The sequence below is a fragment of the Cheilinus undulatus genome, linkage group 19 (genome assembly GCF_018320785.1).
Source record: "Cheilinus undulatus linkage group 19, ASM1832078v1, whole genome shotgun sequence".
NCBI lineage: Eukaryota > Metazoa > Chordata > Actinopteri > Labriformes > Labridae > Cheilinus > Cheilinus undulatus.
The window spans coordinates 25,653,491-25,672,274 of NC_054883.1; the positions used below are offsets into that span (position 1 = coordinate 25,653,491).

The 18,784-nt window shown below is 39.4% G+C and overlaps 1 long non-coding RNA gene across 1 annotated transcript in view; it reads left to right on the top strand.

The window, feature by feature from the left end:
- Positions 1-18,784, top strand: part of LOC121527418 — a 156,980-nt gene that overhangs the window by 42,081 nt on the left and 96,115 nt on the right. The window contains exon 3 of the long non-coding RNA XR_005993396.1: positions 17,109-17,164. This is a non-coding gene — a long non-coding RNA (uncharacterized LOC121527418). The remainder of the gene's footprint in view (positions 1-17,108; positions 17,165-18,784) is intronic.

Here is an 18,784-nt window from a genome sequence, read left to right on the forward strand (position 1 = left end):
TATTTTTATGATATCATGGTAGATTTTGTCATGTTTTCTTCATATTTATAATTGATTTGGTATTTTGAATTGACTCTGGGGCTGGGACAGAGTGAGGTGAGAGCTGCTTGTGGCCTCTGGGCTGCCCCCCCCCAACCACCACCACCACTCCAACTAACTGAGGAGTTCTGAGATGTATTCCTTTTATAGATAAACTCATCTGGTTTCCTCCTATTTCTCAGGTTTTGCAAGCAAAAAAAGTATAAGGACTCCATTATCAATTTGCGTTAGATCAAATCAGATCAAACTAAATCATTAATCATTCAGCTGCAGACACAAAGTTAGACTGAGTTTTGGAGGCCCGGTGCAACAGTTTATGCATTAATTTTTATTTCCTGTATGATCCGTCCGTGTTGAACTCTGTGGATTTTTGTCAGTAAAAAGCCGTCTGTGAACATTTACAGTTTTTTTTTCATGTTTAACAAACAGGACGCTTCTCTCCCTGGTGGTAAATCTTGATTCATAAGGTGTTCCCCTCCACTTTCCTTCACTCGCTCTCTTCTTATTTCCTCTTTGTCATTATTCCCTCACCTCTCTCTTCTCCAGCTGATGTCTTCATCACTGATCGTTCCAGGTCCACGCAGAGTGCCGCCTGTTTCCCTGCCAGTAGATATAAGCTGATTGAAGGCAACCAGCGCCTGTCAATACCTCTTGCTTGTATTTGCTCGCGTCCCGCCTGCCTCCAACACGGCTGATTATTGGAGACCTCTCATAGCAGTATTGAGCTGCTGTCCCCACTCTTGTTACCTAGCTGATAGTTTCATTGTTTATATGCAGATGGAGGTGGGCTATTGAACAAGCAAGACACTCGGCCCTAATGGTAAACAAACAATCGGAGCGGCGTACCGAGCCAAAGTGAGGTCAATAGAGTTGATTAATACACGTAAGGGGACACATTATGGACATGGCGATCCATATTTTGTGCCAGTCACATCCTCGGAGATATTCAGAGGAAAGATGCGTGCTGAGACGGATGATATAGTCAGGGTAAAGACTCATCTCTTTCTTTTCAACCCTCTCCTTGGTTCCTATTTTTAACCCTTCTAATTTCATTCATCTGTTTTCACTCTCTACTGATGATGTGACAACTTGAGCAAAGATTCCCAGAAAAGCACACAGAGCTCATTGTGTCAGATTAACTGAAGGCTATGCCGCTATTCTCAAAAACATATGTCTGGTTACAGAGTCAAGCAAGACAAAAAAAAGAGGAGAAAAATGTGGAATTATTCCTTTTTTTCATCCATATATCTGGCTGTGTCTTACAGAAGTTCAAGCTAATGTGGATGAGTGGAGCAGCAGTCTTATCTGTGATGTGTGAAGTTTTTGAAAAAAACGTATGCTTCTCCCTTTTCCACCTTGAAAGGCCCGAGTACAGGCTGACCCATACATCAAAATATATCAAAGCCAGCCTTTTGATGGAACTTTAAAGTGAAAGGAGGCATGTGATTGAGCAAGTGATGTACTGAAACTAAAAAACATAGTTCACTGATGTTTCAATGCCTTAGAGTTTAGTCCTCAAAAGCCCAGGAAGAAAGCATGAAACCATGCAATCTGTCTGTAAGCTTATGGCTTACATAAACCCAATTAAAAGCAGAGATTTCTGTTTTTTTTACAGTTTTGTCTGTTTCTTTTGTGTGGCACTTGACTCGCTGAGGTTAAGATTATACAAAGGCCAAATTGAGCTGGATATAAATGCAGGACAGAAAAGGTAATTTCTCTGAGCACCAGTGGAAGAAATTGAATGCTTTGAAAAAAAAGAAGTTCCTTTAAATTACATCTTTTGTGCTTTTTCCATTTTATTCCTCTCTGTAATAAAATCTCACTTTGCAACATAAACTCTTACACTGACACAGGAAAAAAAAGGAAAAAACATACTGAGGGAGATATAAATGCAGCCTTACAAATATTAATTAATCTGTTTCCATAGATTTCTCTGTCCTGGTGTTTATATGCACACAGAAACAGAGTTATTTAGATCAATGTTGACAGAATTATCTCACTTTTGTTCAAGTTTTTAAATACCCTGTTTATGTTTGGACATGCAAACATGCTTTCAGTAACTGTCACAGACTTCATCTCAGCTTTGAAAAACTTAATTTTGTTACCAACTTTGTAATGTATTCACCTAACCCTGTTTTTTCTGGCCTGTGCCAAACAAGCACAGAGGCAGCAGTGAACTTCTGCAGTGACAAAGAAACTTCATTTTGCTTGGGTTTTTTTTTTGGACTGGAATTTTAAAGGCAGGGTGGACTCTTTCAGCTGCAAATCTTCAGCCAGTGCTTACATGGACTGGGTTAACATGGACTTGGTTTTGCTACCTGGAGAGCTCCAAAGAAAGGATACTGTGGCATACAGTTGTAGACTACCTGCACAGCCCCTGATTTTACTGTTTGTCTTCGGTGGAAATATTTTGGATGTGGGGCGGAGGGACAGCTGCTTCCGCCCAGAAGGGGAACACCCAGTCTGCTGTGTCTGCAGTAGAGCCTCCTGTCAGAGCTGATGGTGGTAATGAACAGGCTCCTATTTTAAATGAACAGTTTCATTCTCAAGTCATGAAAAAAACTTATTTGTTAGAGATGTAAATCTTTGTATCTCATGATGATTATTTCAGCATCAACTCCAGTCTGGTCTGCATTAATGGGCTGTATGTTATTATTTGACATTAAAAAGCTCAATAAATGGCGCTCAAGATAATGCTTTTTTAGCTTATTTATAGCATTTTTTAAATCAACTAAATAGAATTATAACAATGGAAACAGTTATCTGTGCTTGGATTGCAAAATATTTCAATATGAATAGAATATGTGGGCTAAAGCAGAAAAAATGTTTATCCAAAAGTTATCAGCAGGAAGAACCTCAAATTATACATCTAAAAGCCTTCACTGTAAACAATGCTGTAGGAGAGAAGGTGTATGTGTAACATATGGTTAGGAGACTTGAATTTAAAAAAAAAAAAAAAAAAAAAAAACTTAAACAAAGGGACTCTTTCAGGTTTCAATATCTGTTGTTATCCTGGACACATTTCACTCCGTCATCAGTTAACACGGTCACTTGTTAAACCGTTACACCAGTTTACGCCGTGAAACTTTTACAGTTGATCCTGACAGCAGTTGTTGGCTGATATTCACTCTGGGTGAATGTGCCTGTATGATGTGAATTCAGGTATATGAACTGTTCCTTTAGCACAGTAAGTAAACGTTTCAGGTAAGAGAAAAGGTGGGAAGAAATAGGTTAGTTGCAAAAAATTTGTGACATATGTTAAATATGAGTTAGAATGAGCAGAAAGAAGTGGCAACAAAGGGTAAAAAGAGGCAAAAATGGATTATAAATGGCAAAAAAGTGGCTAAACTGGATGAAAAGTGGTAAAAATTGACTGAAAGATGCAAACATTGGTTAAAAAAGGCTTTAAGAACTGACAAAAATGGGCAGGAAGTGGGAAAAGAAGTGGTAAAAATAGATTAAAAAGAGGAAAAATTGGTTAAAGGGGCAAAAGAAGTGGCAAGATGGATTATTAGTGGAAAAAATTACTGAAACATTGCAATAAGAACTGGCAAATATAGGTTAGAAGTGGCAAAAATGGGGCTAAACTGGATGAAAAGGGGCAAAAATGGGTTAAAAGGGGCAACAATGTGTCAAGAATTAGTGAAAAGCAGCAAAAATAGGTAAAATGTGCCAACAGGAACTGGCAAAAATGGGCGAGAATGGGCAATGAAAAGTGGCAAATATTGGTTAAAAGTGGCCAAAAAGTGGCATAAATGGACAAACAGTGGTAAAACTGGATGAAAAGTTGAAAAATGGGTTAAAAGGGTAAAAAAAAAAAAAAAAACAATTGCAAAAATGGTGGACAACAAACAATGGATGGAACCTGAGATTCTGAAATGGGTTTAAAGAAGCATTAAATGGTTTGACCGACTTTTCAGGCCCAAAATGAGGGAACTGTTAGCCAGGAAGTTACGAATAATGCTGGTCCAACACACTTGCTCATTCTGGAGGGTTTTTCAGGGGCCTAGTTAATCCTGTGAGCAGGCCTGGCTTTGAGGACTACAGCTTCGGTATACTGTAAATGCATCTTTCTACCATCTGAGCCCAATTAAAGAAATCTTGATGTCAATCAGAATACTTGTGATTATGATTTTTGCCATAATCCAGAAGCTATACTCAAGATAGAAAACTGGAGTTTCTCAGAATCAGGATAGGGGTTTTCCTGAAATTGGTATAAGATGTTTACATGCCCAAACCCAAACCTGGGATACTCAGACCCCTACAAATGCAACCTCTCTCATAGGATCTGTGTTCATGTAAACAGTTTTAGTGGAGCAGCTTTGTGTTCTGTGTATAAATGCAGACTGTATGAGGAGTGGTTTTCCCTTCAGCCCGTAAATAAAACATCTATCAGCTCTCTCAGGAATAGCGCTCATGTCTGGTGACCTCTGAAAGGTTAAACCCTGTAAAAAGGTTAAACCTTGAAAGAATTATTTTCATTACTTTTCAGCCATTCCAATCTCCCTCTCCCCTGGTGGGAATGAGTGGATTAGTCCTCAGGTTGTATGCTTTGTCTTATTGCTCCTATATCACCTCAATGCTGCTTTTCACACAGGCCGGCAGAGTAAGGGTGGAAATCAAGGAGTGCTGCATATATATACAGGCCACATATGCACACGCAGGGTACAATTACTGTTCACTTAAGTGATGGAACCACTTACCGAACGGCATCTCTGCATATTGTGATGCCTTTTAACATTTCAAAGTTAATAACTGTTGCCATTTTAAAGTGTGCTGACAGCTGAGAGGCTTTTTTTCATGCTCTTCTATGTAACTGTACACTAAATAAGGTCAAGACATCAACCACAAAACAATACATTTTCTTGACAACATAGGGGAAGTTCAGAGAGCAGCACTGTGGCCAGAATTTAGATTATATTCAAACACCAAGGAAAGAAAAAAATGAATCGCACTAAAGCTCTCATCTGCTGACCTCATTTCAAGCCATGGAGTTGTTTACCGTGTGGTCCATTTTACATATTTAACCTCAGGCTTACATCACGGATGAAACCAAAGCCTCTCCATCATCTCCCTCTGATAATTACTTCTATTCTGAGCACATTCTACCACTTTTGCATCATTCCTCTGACATCCTCCCTCCTTTCAAGTCCTAAAAGTGCTCACCAACATCGCTAATGCAGCCCTCATCTGTTTGTTTGTTCGCCACGAGTCAATTAATCCCCGACCATAAAAACAGAGCCCCCATTCAACTCGTTAACCCTCCGCAGCCTGTTGTGATGTTCTCAGTGGCACATTTCCATTTTCATTTGGCTCATTACTGCCTAAGTGGTGCCACAAATGGTCAGAGTGATGTCACTGATTTGAATGAAGACCATGGGAGTGATTGGTTTAAATGCCTCGGTGTAATTGAATCGTGTTAGCCTGATATGCAATTGAATTATGTTTACTTCACTGGATGGGCTTGTGTACTGAGTGTACTGTGTGTGTATGTGAGTGTTGTGTTTGCGTGTTTATCTGTGTGGACTAGAAGACTGGGAGTGGTGAGAGAGATGGTTCAAGAGGGAAAATTCAGCATCACAAAACCTCCGACAATTAAAATAGAAATGGAGGAAATCAAAGGTCATTCACCTCCTGATCATCCTGATATGTAAACATGGAGACAGGTACAACAGAGGTTAAGTCAGAGTTCAAGTTCATAACGTTCAACTGTTTGCACCCCAATTTCAAAAAAGTTGGGATGGACAAAAACAGGATATTTTATTTTTAAACTGATCGGTTTTATTATTAGAAAATATATGCACAGTCTGACTTTAATACCTGCAAAACTTTCCATAAAAGTTGGGATGGGAGCATATTTACTGCTTTGTTCCCTCACCTTTTCTTCTTCCTTTTATATATATATATATATATGTTTGGTTTTTTTGGGGGGGGTGTTTTATGCCTTTATTTTTTTTAATAAAGGGATTATAATGGAAAGAGTCTGGAACAGGGATAAGAGAGTGGGGGAGAGACATGCATGTAAGGAGCCAAAGGCGGGCCTTTAACCACAAGGTCAGTGTTTCCCAGTGTTTCTGCTGCCCCACCTTTTACAATGTACAAGCCATCATGACCCAGCAACTTAGTTTTTCCATACATTATTGCTTATCAAACCTGCCTTCTGCACCATCCTCAGCTTCTTGGTTGAGCTGATTGCTGGTGCTAGCTTTGAGTCAATCTGATCCTGACCTGGTCCTTTCTGATTTACTAGCCTGAAAAAGACTACTTCACTCTGTCACACAGGCTTTCCTCACATGCTCGACCCCCTGGACCTTCAGTGGCTGTCTGGTCTGGAACAGTGCATTTCTTTATTAGTAGCCAAGCATCTGTGCCCCAACCTTTTCTTCTAACAACACTATGTAAGTGTCTGAGGACAGAGGACACTGACTGTTGAATGATTTAAAGTGGAATTCTTTCTTGCTTGATGCACATCTTAACGGGGACATTTTATGCAAAAATCACTTTTTCAGGCTTTTCTAACACAAATATGTGTCCCTGGCCCATCCACCATCCCCTCAAATACCAGAAAAATCCATTCCCTTTCCCACTCTCTTTCTCCACCTTTTAGAAAATGTGTGCTGAAACAAGCCGTTCTCAGATCTTACACCTTGTGACCTCACCAGGGGCGAAAGCACCCTCTCCCAGGTTTGGTTGGCCCTCCCCCACTTGGAGGAAAGTTCTCCTCGTCTACGCATCGTCCTCTTAGCTACCAGCTGAGATGCTGGATAGCTCAGTGGGTTACCCTGCTGATTACGGTCTGGGAGGTTGATGGTTCAAATCCCTGTTATGTCTTAAACTTTGGATAAAAGTGTCTGTAATTTCAGGAGTGCAGCATCCATCTCCTGAGAGGGGTGTGGTCAGGGGTGGAGTCAGAAGGCTAATTACCATTTAAAGCCACAGAAATAGAAACTGCTCATTCTGAAATAGAGGGGGGTTTTAGACATGCAAAAATCCAATACTCGAGTGTTTTTCAGCAACAAACTTCACAGGCATGGTTTGGGGACCTCTGAGAATAATGTAAACTTGACTTAAAAGGGTAAAAATATGTCTCCTTTAAGTTTCTGAACAGTGTGTGTGTCCATCGTCGTATTTCGTGCTTCATAATGCACCATACATTTTTAATAGTAGACAGGTCTAGACTGTCAGTCTAGACCCTGCCCTCTTTTACCATGAAGCCATGCTGTTGTAACACTTGCAGAATATGTCTTGGTTTTTTGTTCGCTTGCTGAAATAAGCAGGGATGTCATCCAGATCCACTGATCTGGATGATGCCCCCCCATCATTGACAAAATCCCAACACAACTGGCCTATACACCTGTTCCTGACAAAAGATCTATGCATAAACTATCCACTATTACGACAGTGTATTATGGCCACCCTTGAAAAAAAAAAAAAAAGATTCAAAATAAAACTTGAAACTCACAGGTTAAAAAAGGTGTTGAGTTACAAAAAAAATCTCAATTTCAAACACTGTGAATGCATTTAAACCAAAACTTAAAATTTTTGCGATTATAAAGTCAAAATTAAAAATCAAACCACTGATTTCAGTTTGGTTTCCTAGGAAATTTCCAACAATTTAGCTTTGTTTTTTATTTCTTGTAAACATGAGACTTTTTCTTAAAATTTTATTTTTCTTTTGTCCCAAAATCTTTGACCTTTTTCAAAAAATTATGGATTTTTTTTTTTTTTTTTTTTTTTTAATCTGGGGGTGCCTGGACCCCAGGTTGGGAACCCCTGATCTAGATGGAAACATGCATTGGTTTGGAACCTGTTTGTACCTCTCGGTATTAATGATGCCTTCGCAGATGTGCAAGTGACCCATGCCATGGGCACTAATACACCCCCACACCATCACAGATGGTGGTGTTCGAGCTTTGTGGTGATAACAGTCTGGATGGTGAAAAAAGTATTAAAAAGGTATGATGGGGACTTTTTTTACTTTTGTGTCTTGCCACTGACAGGTGTCCCATCTACATCTATATTTTCCAATCATTCCACAGCCCTCATTTTAAGAACTCCAACCAAAATTTTTAGTATTGATCAGTCGAACATTTATTTATACTTATTGATGAATGTTTTCAAGACCTACTCAGATAAACATAAAAACAGCCAAAGCTTTAGACAGAGCTAAGATGGAGATCCATTTTCATCAGGTCGGCCCTCTCTTACTTCTCTTTGTGGCACGCACACGTGCGTGGCGTGCTATCTGACTTGGCAGACCCCTCACCGTGACCAATCGCTGAGTGTGGAGTGTGGACAGTGGGATTATCCGTAGACACCAGCTCCATCTCCGCTGGCCTCCATACTGTTGTTTCAGTCGGTCATTAGAATGACAATAACCACAATACGCATGGCGCTATAAGCCGACATCCATCCAATGAGCTGTCGCTGCAGGGGTGAGGTCAGCACATATGAGTGTGTGTCACTGTGTGCACAAATGTGTGTGTGTTAGTGGTTGGCAGAGAATGGCGAGATGTTAATCATGGCCATCTTTGTCTTTGTTGGCTGTAATCTTTTATAGCAGTGTGTGTGTGTGTGCGCGTCACAGTCTAATGATGCTGCAGTGATGATGGCGGCGCGTGGCGTCCCTATCATGTGGCGAAAAATTGATTAGTTAAGGGTCACACAGAGCTGAGCCTGAAGCGTGTCTGTAATGGTGTGTATCTGTGGGTGTAAAAGTGCACGTGCTGGAGTGTGTGTGTATAATGTGTGTGTCGTCAGACCTCCTAAGCTGAATATTGATGTATTGATCAGCCGCTTGTGTTGCTTAAAGCCATTTGCTCCTGGGGGAGTCCTTCTAACACACACGCGCTCACGGAGCACGGCTATTGACAACTGTGTCATCTTTTTCTATGAGGACAATCGCTGACAAGCGCCGTTGTTTCTCGTCATATTGTGTCATTGTCTTATCGGACAGAAGCAGAGTGCTGCTACAAAGCACACCTGCCACACGTCCATTCACTCACATGCTAATGTGAGCAGCACAACATAATAGCATTATGAAGCATAATAGCCTCATGAGCCACCTATTGGCCCTCTACATGTGCTGCTGTATTGTTGTGATGAAAGCGTAACCCAGATGTGTTTTTCATGCTGTTTAAAGTGAGCTGAAGACAGAAGAACATGTCAGCATGAGTGGAGAGGATGAACTGAACCTTCAGCCTTGTCGCGGCACCTGGCAGAGGCTTCTGTGCAAAAACAGTGAAGGGTTACAGGAGTGACAGGTCCTGGGAGCCAGGTGGGCCTATGGTCATGATGCACGCCACATTTAGACGAGGAACTCTGGCCCCTTAAATTTGCACAGTAGTCTGTGCAGTTGTCAGCTAGTCCACCACACCACCAGATAGACTGTCATATACCCATATCATGGGATTTATTTCACATCCATCTAGGAACCCTCCTGTATGAAGCATTTAGGAAGGGGAAACTATTTAAAATATTCTTTTTTTAAAATGTTTTCTTTGTCACATTCATATCGGCCAATCAGAGGGACAAGACAAATAAATAGTTGGCACGAACATTTCCAGTAGTAACCTTAGCCTGACAGGCTAGCACCGCTGTAGTTAATGAACAGTGAAGCCTGTTGGTGGATCAGACTCCACCAAGGTCAGTAGGAAGAAGTGTAAAAACATCTTCTCTGCCAAGTAAAGCTTTCAGTATTGCTCTTGCATAAATAAATAAATATGGTCCATTTCTGTTTAAAACTACGTCTATACTTAAGCCACATCTGAGTGAAACTCTACACTGGTGGCAGCCATTTTTATCAGCTTCCAGTACAACTAAAACTAATCTGTAGCTACTGCCTTGTTCTCTTTAAAGGACATTAATTGGTCTGGTCTGGTCAAAATATTAGATCAGTTAAAAAAAAGATAATAGTTAAATTTAAAAAAGGCAGTTTAAAAAAAGCTTTTTAGTAGAGCAGAGCAAAGGGAAATGGGAACTACAGTTACCATGGCCCTTGTGTACCCATCATCCTTTGTACTCCACTCAATTGCTTGATCCAACAGTGTGAAAATGGTGGATGCTTCGAATAGCAAGGGAGAACCAAGTGACAAAGTTTTTGAGATTGTGGAGGCCCCAGTGACTTCAAAATATGACGTGTGGAAGCATTTTGGTTTCCTGGTGTCAAGAAATGAGAAAGAGGAAAAGGTGGCAGACACACAAAAACAATAGGCAGACTGTGGAAATGCACTCGATGGAGAACTCGAGTGACATGAGGAGCCACTTGGAAAATGTCACCCTGTAAAGAATCATGAGGATGTGAGGAGCAAAGTCCGGCCAGGAAATGTTCATAATCCCACTTCACCACAACAGCACGATGGCTCTGCAGATCACATGGTTTGTCTGTGAATTTATCAGCAAAGACTACAGCTGTTTTCAGTGGACGACGAAGGCTCTTGAAGGTTAGCAACTGCACTGGAACCAGTCTAAATACATTTTTTTAAGCCTAATGGATGCCTTTTTTTCTGCAATAAAACAGAAAAAATGCTGTACGATGGACTTGTCACCAACATACCATTGTAACGTGAGATTTTGATGCCATAACATCCCTAGTAGACAACATATGATAATACAAAGAGTGAACAGAAAGCCTTTAGATAAAAGTCCATCTGTTATTGTTATTCTGTTCTGGAGCCTGGAGCTGATCCGAGCTGTAACTGGTCGAGAAGTTGGTTGTGCACCAAAGACTGGTTTCCAGTCAATCATACAGCTAACATTGAGACTAACAACCAAGCATGCTCATACTCACACCTACGGGCAATTTAGAGTCACCAATGAACCTAATGAGCATTCTTTTCTAAGTACCAGCAGAAAACTGGCGCATGCATGAAGAGAACATGTAAACCTCACACAGAAAGACCCCGTCTGACAGGGATTCAAACCAGGAACCTTCTTGCTGTGACCCAACGGTGCATACCACTGAAACTGTCTTTAGGAGAAGCCTTAATTTTCCTTTTTATTGTGTTGATTTGTTTCAGGTAACGCTCAACCAACTTAATTTTGCTGTAAAATATTTCTGAATAAATATTTATTCATAAAGTAGGCATGTTAAAGTTCTGAAAAAAAATGTGTTTCTGCCATTTTACCTCAGATAAGGATAATTTAAAAATATATGTTTTTGCTCTTCTACTATTTACCACAACCTCCATGACCTGTTTGGAGTTAAGGTCCTTTGTGGCTGTTCACATCCTCTCTCTGCATTTCCTTTTTATTCTAATAGATTTTATTTAATTGGAACCAACACATTTTTTTATTCTTTAAACACAAAGTGCTGATTGCATAACTTAGTCAGATTCAAATAACCAAATCTTCCACCGTCTTTTCCTTTGAAGTGAATCACAATCTTTCTCTTTGAGTCTTCTTAACAATGAAGATGTTAATAGAAAAATATCAAATGCTCTTTTCGACTTTAAACGTAGGAGTCAGATTCATTGAAAAATGCAATAAATGAGTGAATAAACCTGCTGAAAGCTGTCACAGGGCATGCCAGGTCGCTTGTGCTTATGTGCTTTGGAAATAATAAAGAAAAGGTATATCACCTTCACAAAAGCTGCAGCTAAACTGAACAAATAAAATGTGGAATATTTTTGAAAGATATGTGTTCATGTGTTCATGGCCTCCAAATTTAAAAAGCCTAATTAAAAGAAAAAAAGGACAATAAGAATGATGTTCACTCTCCTTATAGAGATCTTTAGAGATGTTTTATAAGGAGCTCTGATACTCTGGAAAATCTAACGAGACACTTTACTTCATCTTTAACTCAAGATTATTACCCATCTCGTTTTAATGAGATTAAGTGTATTAGCAAAAAACTTTAGGACACATTTGTACATATTAACTAGGGCTGTGCCAAAGTCCCATTTTATAGTAACAGCAGAATTAACACTCGAACAAGTCAGAATCAACACAATAACAACAAAAAGTTCTTCATATAAGAAAGTAATATGGTGCTTTTCTGTGGTATTTTGTCTCTCTGCTTTCAGCTGTCTCTGGAACAAACTTTGGTTGGTCATTAGTTTAAATTCTTAAATAGACTGAACTCCAGTCGGCTCTTTAAACTCTCCTCCATTTATAAACACACAGGAAACTGTATGAAATATGCTAAAGAATTCTCAAATCAGAAATGATAGAAAGCCATTCCTAAGATCCTAGCAAGAGGTACAAAGACGGTCACTTAAAATCAGCTTAACATCAAGAAAGGTAGGCTATAAAATTAGAAAGGAATGACACCACAGGTAATTCTAGTCCCATGCAAATAGTACTTTACAAGCAAAAATCAGTTCCACTCCATTTCCCTTGACACCCACTCTCGCCTCTTCCCTCATTCTCTTTCCTTTGTCAACATAAACATGAATTCAAATTTATTTTCAAAAATAGTTTTCGTACATGGAAGTTAAAGAACAGTATTTTGAAGAGGATTTAGCAGAAGAGTCTTAAGCAGAACCGAAAATGGACCAAATCATTTTTTATTGATTGATGAGAGCTGCACATGCTCATTATTAAGTTTATGAGTTGTCCACATGTAAACAAAAGGCTGCCTCTGCTGTAGGATAAATTTAACCTTTATTTAACCAGGATTTATTCCCATTGAGATACAAAAATCTCTTTTATAAGGGAGTCCTGGCCAAGACAGCAGCACGATAAGTTTCACATACAAGACATTAAAACAGGACATAAATGTTTGAACATCTCCTGCATTTCCTTTTCAAAACAGTCTAAAACATAGAAGTCTGTAAGAAGGGAAAATTGTTTTATTGCCTAACTTTGTTATGAACAGGCTTGGTCCAAATGACCTGGGTCCATCCAAAATGATAATCCTGCCTGCCTCAAAATCCAAAATAATTTAAATTAAGATGGCATAAGTCATGGTCTTTGCCCATGTTTAACTTGACATGAAATCACTGCATGTTTTTGCATAACTTGACCTTTTTTCTTTTATTTTTACATGTAAGAAAAAATACTGCAAGGCCAGTCTTTTCCAGTATTGATCCGTCCTAATGTGAACTCAAACTTTCCCTTTCTTCAGCACTAAAGTCTAAACTCTGTAAATATTATAATTCAAATTTGCCACACTAATCAAACATCAACGAATAAAAGCAGTTAAAATAAATCAATGATTTCTAATAAGATCAGAAACAATCTCTTAAAACACAACATCAATCACACCCTGTCATGCTGCCTTCCTCCATGTGTGTCTGCAGGTGTGTATTTGTGAGTGTGTATTGTGTTTATTTGGCCTGCCATTAAGATGAATAACCAGCAAACAGTGCAATGATTCAGCATCATACGCACTTTATCAATCAAGCCGTGTCTGAGGCACAAATGCAATTAGCTAATGTGTTTGCCTAAACTCATCAGAGGACGCAATTAGCAAGGGGAAACAGATCAGCTCCCATCATCTATCAGAGAGGTGGAATCAAAGGCACAGCGGGAGGCGGGGAAGGAAGGGGAGGTGACGGAAAAGGGGATGATTTGTTATGCAAAAGGCATAATCTGTGAACAGAACAACAACAAAAAAAAACTTTATCGACTGTGAAAGGTCTTATCTATTGCACCTAACAATCCATCTCTCACCCTCGGCCTCCTCCCCCCTCTCTCCTCCCTCTCTCTCTCTCTCTTTCTAATTACAACAGATGGCATTGAAGTGGCAGCCGGAGCATATTTCATCAAGAGGGAATAAAAGCAATTAGACATTCAATTTGGAGTGTAATTAATCCTACATTAAAGCCTTCATTAGTGATCGCTCGTTAGTGAAACATGCCTCTGTGAGAGGCCCAATAATAGCTCTCTTCGTCAGGGGATCAGCGCTAAGAGGGAAATCAAACAAGGTTAAACAAAAGCCATTGTTCCATCGGCACACAGACGAAGACAAATGAGGTGGTTAGGCCGGGGTTCGACTCACTGTTTTACACACGTTTCCCGACTCAAAGCTGTTTTTCTGGTTAGAGGTCTTAACTGTTAAAAGTCGAGCTTAATGTGATTGAGTCAGAGCTTCGGCACTTGACTTCCCTCTCAGGCCTGGATCAGAATTAATGAATTTGAATGCGGCACTCTCTGATGAAAGTTCATTGGTTCCAAGTGAGGGAATCTTTCCCTGCAGCATCATCCTCATCCCATCCTGCAGATGCATTTTTTTAAAACTTAGATTTTAAACTTAGGGTACGTAAAATTAAGCAGGCGACCACTGCTTGCAGTTTCTTTTTCTTTTCATTTCAGAAGTCAGTTCAATAAAAACTGCACTTGAGCCAATCAGGATCAATCAGCCCCCATAAGTGACACTTGCATGTCAGAAACTTGTTGTACCTGTTTTCTCTTACAATGACTGAATTGCAATATAATTGATTTAAAAAAACAACAAGTAAATTTAAAGGTTTGCATTTATTTTTTTAGTGTTGCACAAAGTGTAATGTACAAAGAACACATTTTTAAGAGTGGGAACCCCACTTGAAACTACCACTATGTGAGGGTCCTCAGCTGAAAAACTTTGGCTGCCCCTGTTGTTAACTGTAAACCAATGCTTTTGTTTTATGGGTGAATTTCACATACTGAGGGAGAAAAGCTGTTAAAAATGTTAAAATGAATGAAGTAACAGAGCGGCAGCTTCCAGTAGCAGTTTACACTTCCGTATGTAAAGGGCTTTCACCTAACATTGGTGTTTCCATAGCAACCCTAAACATATTGCAGCCCATTGCAGCAGCCATGACAAGACGTCCTGATAGAGCTCAAAAATTAAGAACTTCTCTGCTTTTAAAGATGTTGCAAAAATTTGAGGAAATATAAATCCTTAGTAAAGGATATATAACATTTCATAGAATGGATATTTTAGTGCAAAAATTCTCCGTATTTCACCTTTAAGTACACATGGTCTTTTTTTTTTTAAATATGTCTTTTAAATTTGAATGCACAGGCTCTTCAGTTTTTCTAACAGTATACTGTATTTGGTGATGTGTTGGATGACAGGCAGTCATTGCTCTGCAATCATCTCCACAGCCAGCACAGTGACAGCTCTACCTCTGGGATTTGTAGAGTTTCACTTCATATAGGTTGTGCTCCTTACTGTCTTTTCAGGCATGATGGCTGTCGCTGCTGAAGTAAAGCATCCGCTTCAACCTCCATGTACTCCAGACACACTGTTAGGTGTTTTTTTATGAAAGAATGCAATTACTTTTTAATTCAGTGCATTTCTAACATTATTGATTGATTATATATTGGTACAGAGACGGCAAATAAACATCCAGAGGTTGGTGGCATGATGAACACAGGATATTTATTTATTTTAGGTCATGTCTCCATGAAAAACAGTCCACCTGCAAAAAAGAATTTGTTTGCATTTTAAAAATCCCTTTGTGTTCAGACAATCCCTGTGCACACAGATGTGCATAAGCACCTAAACACACTGGTACAAATGCTAGGCCAGTACTGGTCTGCTGTTTAGTTCATATAGTAAATAAATAAAGTGGAAGAAAATAAAACAACTTTGATGTAAAATAAGCAAACAATTGTAAAAAAAAGACAAAAATGGATGAAAATTTGATGGAAACAATGGGTTAAAGTGGAAAAAGAAGTGACAAAATAGGTTGAAGTAGTAAAACAGCAAAGAGAAGTGGCAAAAATGGCTTAAAGAGACAAATAAACGTGCCAAAAAGAGGACGAGAATGGCAAAAGAAAGTGGCAAAACGAAGTTAAAAGTGGTAAAAATAGGGAAAAGTGGCGAAAGACTGAAAGTGGTAAAATAGGGCAAATAGCAGAAAAAAGATCGTTAAAGCAGAAGTGGCAAAATTGGGTCAAAGTGGCAAAATCAAGTTGCATTATAGGACAAAAAGTGGCCAAAAACAGCCAAAAGAAGTTGCATCAAGTGACCAAAAGTTGGTTTAAGTGGCAAAATGTCCAAAAGAAATGGAAAAAAGTGGCAAAAAATGGCAAAGATAGGTCAAATTGGCAAAAGAAGTGGATAAAATGGCTAAAAATAGTCACTAAATTGGGTTAAAATTGCCAACAAAGGGTTTAAAGTGGCAAAAATGGGTTAAAGTGGCATAAAGAACTGCCAAAAGAGGAAAAAAAGTGGCAAAAAAGGGAGAAAGTAAAAAAAAAAAAAAGGTAAAAAGAGGCAACCAGGGCCCTAGGTTGGGAATCTGCAGTAGGGCACCTTTAGCATGGTAGAACTAGACCAGCATCATGGATGTGCAGAAACTGAATCTCCTGCAGCTGCAGGATGCTATCATGTTAAAATTGTTTAAAGTTTGAATCCATGCAATGGGAAATATACGCATCCCTATGGGCTTACAAAGGTCCAACCCAGTAAAACCAGTATGGACCTTGAGGGCATGTCATTCTGCATTAATACTCTCTGAAATGCAACACAGGCCTCAGTGGGCAAATGCAATAAGCTCTGGAAATAGATACCATAAACAAAATGATAGATATTTTGATTTATTTAGTTTGGTTCAATTATCTCTCATATGAGCATTTGGAGCAGGAGGTTAGGTTATATCACTCTGTGAAGGCCTGTATTGGACATATTTTGTTGCCAGTGTCACAGGGTTCTTTAAATATGATGGCTGTGTCAGGTTGGAGCTTTCTTCAAAAGAATATGTTGGTGTTGGCTGCTTGTGTGTTGATTTATTTTACTTATTTCCAGTTCACGGTTCCTTTAAGAAATGTCTTAAGCCTCACACAGTCCACCAGAGCGTCCTTGAAAACTTGTTTAACTTCACAAATTGAGTAGCGCACGAATGACGGCTAGCTCGGCTAATCACGCCAACACTTCTATAAGAACACGAGTAAATTACCTCAGCGTCATGTGAAAGTCAAGACGGAGATGTTTTAAAACCGTACAGCACAAACACCATTACGAGCTGAGAAACACACAGTTAATCCCGCCGTATCGCCTCCACTTTATTTGCTGTAAATTGTTTCTTTTTAAAAATGTTTCCAGCGGCTTTGGTCAAGGCTATTGTTGTGTAGCTGTCAGTTATACACCCGCACAGGTAGAAGAGGAGTTTGTTACTGTCTGTATCTCTCCCACACAGATGCTGCCATCAGAGCGGGAAGCAGCTGCTTTAATGTTCCCTCGGAGGCTGTAAAGGTAGGGTCATACCTGTAAACAACACTTTTTTATCACGGTTAAATTATAGTGTCATAATGTGGTGTAGTGTCTCTCCAGCATAAGAGTTGATTTTCATAAAATGTTAGTGTAGATGTCTCCTCTCTGGGTACAGAGAAAGGTTATCATGGATGTGACAGCTTTAGGTGTTACAAGCTCAAAAACGACCCTTTGTTAAGCCCCGCCCCCACTTGTTGGACAAAATCTCTCATTACAAGGCCCCTTTCTATTTAAAAAAAAATAATACCTCATGATATGACTTTTATCGCTATTTATTTGATTAGATTCTTTGATAAATTTGTCCTCAGTGATAAAATAAAGACAAGATCCTGTAGAATGTATGAGGATAACTTCAAATCTCTAAAAACTTAAAGTAGTTTTAAATATCAGTGATGTTAGCTAACGTTGGCTGTCCTCCCATGGCACATCCACACAGTGCATGTTGTACACAAAGAGATGACAAGTTTTCTGATCTGCCTTAATAGACCAGCATTAACATAACGTTTTTAGCAGGGTTTTTGCTAGACATTTTCAAAAATCTCTGGCCAAAATGACCATTAGTAACCTGACACACCAGTACGCTGTTTAACCATCAATATACAGCGTTTGGGAAAGGGCAGAGACTTTGGAAAAACGTGTGTCATTGGATGAACTTTCTGTCTGTCACATCTTAACAAAACAAGTGATGCAGGCATGATCGAGGTGCGCGTGCGCAGCTACCAAGGAATAACACAAACCATGGCGACTATAGACATGTCAGTACATGACTTTTGTCATTTTTGAAAAGAAAACAACTCACTGCTGTTCTTTGTTCTTCTTTTAATGAAGAAATGTCATCAAGCTTTGATAAAGCTGGCGCTTTAGCAGAATCCATGCTAAGCTCTTCCGCCATAATTGCACTTGCCTCTTGTTGCTGTTTGCTTACATCACGACTCTGCCATGCCTGAAAGTACTTCCCCTTGTCGCTGATTGGTCCTGTCACTTTCTAACCTGGCCCAAACGGTTCAGGAGGGAGCTTTGCAAGATGGATTCGCCAGTGAGAAACAAGGAAACGGGCAAATCCATCTGCTTTGCAAGGTTAGACCATTAGAGCAACTACCAAACATTAGCTTTATATAGCTATATGTTAGCAATAGCCTGGATTTAACAGCAATAAAAGACCTAAATCAGTAACCATGCTTCAAGTATGAATAAAACGAGACTGAGAAAACATTTTTTCTTTCTGAGCCTGACCCAAGATCGAGATAGTAGAGACCAAGCAGACAGTAAACCGGAGTAACTGTTACCCTGTTATTTCAACCTGATAGACACATATTATACATGACCAGATCTTGGAAATGACTGAAATACATTTTTTTTTTATCTCTAGAAAGCATCTAGGAAATTGTGAGATTCCTTACACACATACGGTCAGTTGCACAACATAAGCCTAACACCTAAACAACAACAATACTTACCTTCACATTAGCACCATTAGCTACCAGTTTGCATCTTAGCAGCATCCGCTGGCCAATATCATTCTCTACTGAAAACACCAACAAATCATCCAAGCAAACTAACCAGTTCACTGTTAACCAGACACCACATTAACACTAACACACT